At 39.8% G+C, this 5644-nt stretch overlaps 1 long non-coding RNA gene across 9 annotated transcripts; it reads left to right on the top strand.

The window, feature by feature from the left end:
* Positions 1–1513: 1513 nt before the first annotated feature.
* On the top strand, positions 1514–5644 carry LOC123128036 (uncharacterized). Of its 9 annotated transcripts, none has more exons than XR_006462915.1 (6): positions 1514–1980; positions 2137–3404; positions 3748–3872; positions 4080–4535; positions 4607–4687; positions 5392–5644. It is a non-coding gene; the product is annotated as an uncharacterized lncRNA (long non-coding RNA). The 9 variants fall into 9 exon arrangements; XR_006462913.1 differs by having other exon boundaries at positions 1515–1980; positions 2137–2220; positions 3355–3404; positions 3677–4535; XR_006462910.1 differs by having other exon boundaries at positions 1516–1980; positions 2137–2220; positions 3355–3404; positions 3748–4535.

Below are 5644 nucleotides of genomic sequence, written 5' to 3'. Positions count from 1 at the left end.
TGAAAAAATGTTAATCTTGTATTTAAGAAATATTAGACATGTATTAGAATAATGTATTAGGTAGATACCGAAAATGTGTATAAAAACAATAAAATCCAAAAGAAAACAAAAGAAAACCAATGTAAAATTAGAAGGAAAAATGAAACCGGAGAAAAATGAAGATAAAAGAAAAAAAACCTAGTGTAAACTGAGAAAAGAAATATTGAAAACCAAAGAGAAACAAAGAAAATAAAAGAATCACTGAACCGAGAAAACCTGCTGAAAAACAAAAGCAAAAAATGGAAGAAAAAGCGTAAACAACAAACTTAGAAAAACCAGTGGTAAATCGTCTTATTTTGCCTCAAGTACAAAGCGCATGTATACTTCAGCACGAACTTAACCCTATGTTTGTCGGCGCTTGGCATATGTTTCGACTTTTCAGCCAAGGACCTTTTTAGGTTTGTATTGAACCTGGATGTTTGTCGTCTTAATTTGTTTCAATGCTTCTGCATCTTTTTTTGCTCTTTTATGCTGGTTGTGGAATCACATCCAACTGTTCTCACAACTCTGAACTATCTTATTATATCGAATATTTTGCTCCAGCCCATGCTTATAAATTGTATGATGTTTTTATCAATGTCTCGGTATTTAAATAGGCAATCTTTGTCCCGTTGCAATGCACGGGCATGATGTAATATCAGATTTTTTTATGTTTTTGTCATTTCTTACCCTGGCAGTACAACTGTGTATACGGTACTCCGAGACCGCTAGCAAAGTGTCTTTTCTTTTAATTGTTTCTCCATGAAAGTACTATTTATCTCTGATATTGTGTGATGATCATTGAACAACTTAAATACCTTTTCAGTAATGACCCTGGATAAAGACGAAGCAGAGATCATAATCTTGGTGAAGGCATCTCAATGGAGATGGGATGGTATCGCGCAAGTGGATTTATTGGGCTGGCGCAATAGAAAAAAATTCTTGCTTGGTTTCTGTATTCTCTGTCCGATGTATTTTTATGTATTATTGACATGGAATAAACGATACCACTCAAAGTTTGAACTTACTCCATACATTTCATAACATGGTTGGATATTGCTGTCTTGTACATTGTGTTCCATTTTTTTTCATAATTATGTGCCCTTAATTTGTGTTTGCATTGCTTTTATACTTGTTTATTCATTTATGTCTTATATTCCTATTCATAGTCTATTTTGTGAGCAATTGTTTACTTTAGGGTTTAGAGTTTAGGGTTTAGGGTTTAGGGTTAGTGGTCTTAAATTCATATTTTTCATGGTTTACATTACGTGTGCATGATTGCGAGTATTAAATTGAATGTCTCATGATTTGATTTGCTGATTATATTATTCTTGTATTAGTCAAGACGTGCATTGCACGTGAAAGCTTACTATCAAAAATAATAAGGTGTGCATCAAGAGCTAACGCTCACGATAGCCACGTGGCGCCAGGGATCGTGTGGAAAAGCTCGTTCCGTATTGGCGTATTCGTGTTGTTCCATTTTTGGTCCTGGTTGGCTCACCACATTACAGGAGAACGAGAAGAGCGCCTCGCGTTTGCTTCCCATTGCACGCAACTTTCCATCTCTCTCGTTCTTTCCACTGCAGCCGCCGCCGCCGCCGCTAGGGTTGCCGCCGCCAACACCTCCCCAAGCCGTATTCGCCTCGACGGGTCTCAACCTGCCACGCGGAGTGACTCTCGGATGCGGACGCTCGAGGGCGAGGGAAGCGCCGCCGCTTTTCATGGGCGCCGGTTGCTGGTGGCGGCGGGAGGGACGAGCAGGCGTGCGGCAACCTCAAGCTTCTCCCATGTGCCTGGACACGAGCGGCACAAGGGGTTGAGGAGCAGGGGGCGATGCCAAGGGCGTGGAGCAGGGGATTCACAAGCAGATGCATATCATCAGCAACCCCTGAGACCTCGTGCAACATCAAGATGCTGGTGTCCTGCCTCCATTTGTTCGCCACGGTCGCTGCCTCATGTCAGGTACACATCGCATCTCCCTTCCTTCTCTTCTGGTCTGCTGTGGTTGAGTTCTACAAGGAGATGAGTTATTACTACTGAATTTCAGATCTAAAGTTGTGTGCTACAAAAAAAATTGTATAGCTTACCGATTCTTAATCTAAGAAGAATGTTTATCAGGTATTGCGCGCAGGTATATGGCGAGGACACAAATTTGGGTGTCCAGCTCCTTGCCTGCATGTGCAAAGAATTCAGAACCTGCAGGTATTTTTTATTCTTGATCTCTCCATACCTTGTGTTTCATTTTCTGAATTGAAGGAATTCATGTTTAATTTCACATGATATTCAAACAAATAAATACATGGTGTGTTGAATTGCTGAAATATGGAGGAAATGCTACAGCTTGATGACTATTACAATATAGTTAATTCAGAACTTCAGTTCTGACGACATGGGTCTTGTGGACTATATTGGCTACCAGTACAATTGAGCATGATTTACACTGTTTGACAACAAAGTTTTGTAAAAACTGCAGTATTTTAGCATGTTCGTATATCAACGTATTTTGCAGTAGCAGTAATGCAGAGAATGAATCTACAATAGTCCACCTATTACCAGTACTCTTACTTCTTCTCTTCTTCCTGAATAGTTTGCTCTTTTCTCATCCACTACTCTGTTTGATTTAGCCCCTATAATCTCATCTTTCATTGTGCAGATTATTTTGTGTATGTGACTACAAGGTGTTGGAAATCCAATCAGACTGTAGGAAAAGATATATTTCTTCTTATGCTCTTCGTGTAATCAATAGTTCTTTTTTCTTCTGCTGGGTAGTTGGGGGTTTGTTTTGGGATGTTTCACCAAACTTAGGGAAGACCTTGTCAAGCTTATTTGGGGGGGCACCAGGGTGAATTAATCCTGATCCTAGCATAAGTACAGTCAGGAATTACATCTTTTGTGGCCAGCAGGAACAGTGTGGTGTCCTATTTTTTGCACTCTGGCGTTTTCTGTACTATTGCCAGAACATATACTATATTTGCTAGCTCTTGTTGTTACCTCATTTTATCCTATGCTTCTCTCAAATCAGCTATGAATTACAAACGATAATAGATCTCATGATGATGATGGTGGAGACTGTTGGTACTTTAGGTGATATATGCCTCATCAAAACTGAACATTTATCAATTTTGATGCATGGCTGTACGGGCTAACATTTTTTGTTTAAGGAAGCAACTATATAGTGTGTGCTGCAAGAATGTACATGCAATATATCTTGTGCATTGCAGACATAGGAACGCTTGATTGTCATGAGTGTGTCTCAATTGGTTCTTTATAATACAGTACTAGAGTTCATTTAGATTATTAGTGGATGATAATTTCCTTCCCTCATATTTAAAACAGTGCAGCAGATGAAGCCAACGCGGACGATGATTAACTTCTCTGACCTTATGGTAGGTTGAATCTGAATCACATTGATGGGTGAACTTCCTTGTAGTCCCTTTTCCTGAAACTATAAGACAATGGCTTAGCCTGATGTTTTGGTAGTTGTGTAAGCTGAAACATGATGCTAAGCCGAACAATTTATTGTCGTTTTTTTCGCATGAGATCACATTTTGGTAGTTGCGAAGCCTAAACCATGATGCTTTCTTGCTGCTGTTGTAGCCTCTAATGAAATTGTGAGATAATGTAGTTAAGCTAAATTTCTTCTGTTTCAATAAGATAGATGTTGGTAGTTGCGTAAGTTGGCAGTGGTGGCTTTGATATATGATCTGCCTCGACTCGGGTCTCCTCCAGTCAGCGCCTATTCGACGACGGCGACGGCGAGAGGAGATGAAGTGGAGGCAACTCGAGGGCCTCCTAGGGGGCCTGGTCCAGTTCTCCCCCGCCGCCTCCTTTGCTCGATTTGGCGTCCAAAAAAGGTGGGTAATGCGACGAGTAATTTATATCAACTTTGTTATGCTCTCGATTGATTCTGCTGCCTTTTGCTGCTTTGGGTCCTGTTGTGGCGTGAGTGGGATTCGGTTCCACGCCAAATCAAGCAGTCTACTCTGGCTGAGTAGACTAGCAGGTCCATCCATCCATGTACGCCTTTCTTTGCCTGAATTTTTTCAAGGGATCGGTGGCAGCGAGATCCGCAAGGAGAACGAGGTGGCGCCGCAAGATGGCAAGAACGGTGCGGCAGCGGGGTGGGCAAGAAGATGAGGGGATTTAGGAGAGGGTGGAGGCAACGACAGTTTGCAGCAAATAAATTAATGTCCATCATTGGTTGCAGGTGTCAGGATAACTAGCTACAGGTCATGTTCCAGAATCCCCCTTCCAACCTTCTCTCCCCATAGATTGAATATACTCCCTCGGTTAATTCTTTTTATCTGCTAATTTTTTCACAATTTCTTATTCCCTTCGTTAATTTGTAGGAGGAAAATTGTGCTGACGATCTTTTCTATACTCTCTGGATTTATGGTTTATTCATGGAAAGGGTGTAAAATAATGGGCAATGGTAACTATTTTGTTCCTGTGAAGCTCCAGGTTTGGCTGATTGCTCGGATGATGAGTATCATAACCCACACAAGAAATATAGAAAAGTAAGCTGGACTAGATGTACATATTCTTCAAGTGACTAACAATATGTAATAACCTTGCTACACAATTTCAGGGTAAAGCGAAGACACAGTCCATTTGGTTTGTCATTTTGAAGGCACAGATAGAAACAAGAACACCATATATGTTCTATAAGGTCTGCTCTAAATTTTGCGAGTCTCCGAAGACATGTGTTCTCTTCCAATAGTTTGTCTTTAAAAGTAATTGATGTGTCCACACAATTTATTTTCGATGATGTGCATGACACTTTCAGCAGAAAAAGAAAACAAAATCTGGGCACAAATTGTCTCTTCCCTCCTGTGTACAGAGATAAATGAATTCATAAGTCCCACAAAACTGCCGTGTGCAATTTGGCATCAATTTCTTTGCCACGATTTTTAAGAGAAAATGTATGTGTTGATTACTATTGAGCCTCTGGTTAATTGTTGAACCTGGAAATGTATGTGCATTACTTGACATTGTACATTTTATGTTTCATGGTATTCCAGAGCCCCATCTAGCTTAGCTTGTCGGCAGTATTGGACAAAATAAATAGATATTTTGACTTTGATAAATCAGGAGAGGTCCATCTCAAGAGTGTAGTGGTTATGTTTAATGTACTCTTGTGCGCGAGATTTTTACTGTGTCCCTAGCTTTGTACATTGTTCCTATGAGTTGTTCATGTTGTTTAATAAAACTTATAATGATGCACTGTAGTTCAGTTTAGTTTGTTAGTCTCTTCGATATGTCGTGCAACAACCATTCAACAAGGCTTTGTCTTTCAAGCTGTGTTATTAGAGGCAATGCTTCATGATATTCGTTGATACTTTAAGTGCTAATATCTTTGCATTTTATTTGTAGGAGGAGCTTTGAAAGTTTGTCAGGGCGGAGAAGATGGTTCTCAAGTATGCTACTATCATTGACTAGTAGAATGCCCGTGCGTTGCCACGGGCTTTTGAATTTTTTACTGGTTATGTATATAAACATAATGCATGTCAAATTTCATATGTATAGAAAAAAAATTGGCGTTGGATAACATAACAATGTTGCTCTGGTTGTATTTGTTCTGACAGCTTTATCTCTTATAACATTGGTTCTTAATTTTAAGGTCACA

This window comes from Triticum aestivum, chromosome 6A, assembly GCF_018294505.1.
Source record: "Triticum aestivum cultivar Chinese Spring chromosome 6A, IWGSC CS RefSeq v2.1, whole genome shotgun sequence".
NCBI lineage: Eukaryota > Viridiplantae > Streptophyta > Magnoliopsida > Poales > Poaceae > Triticum > Triticum aestivum.
Note: the sequence above shows the minus strand (reverse complement) of the source record. Positions and strands in the feature narration are given on the sequence as shown.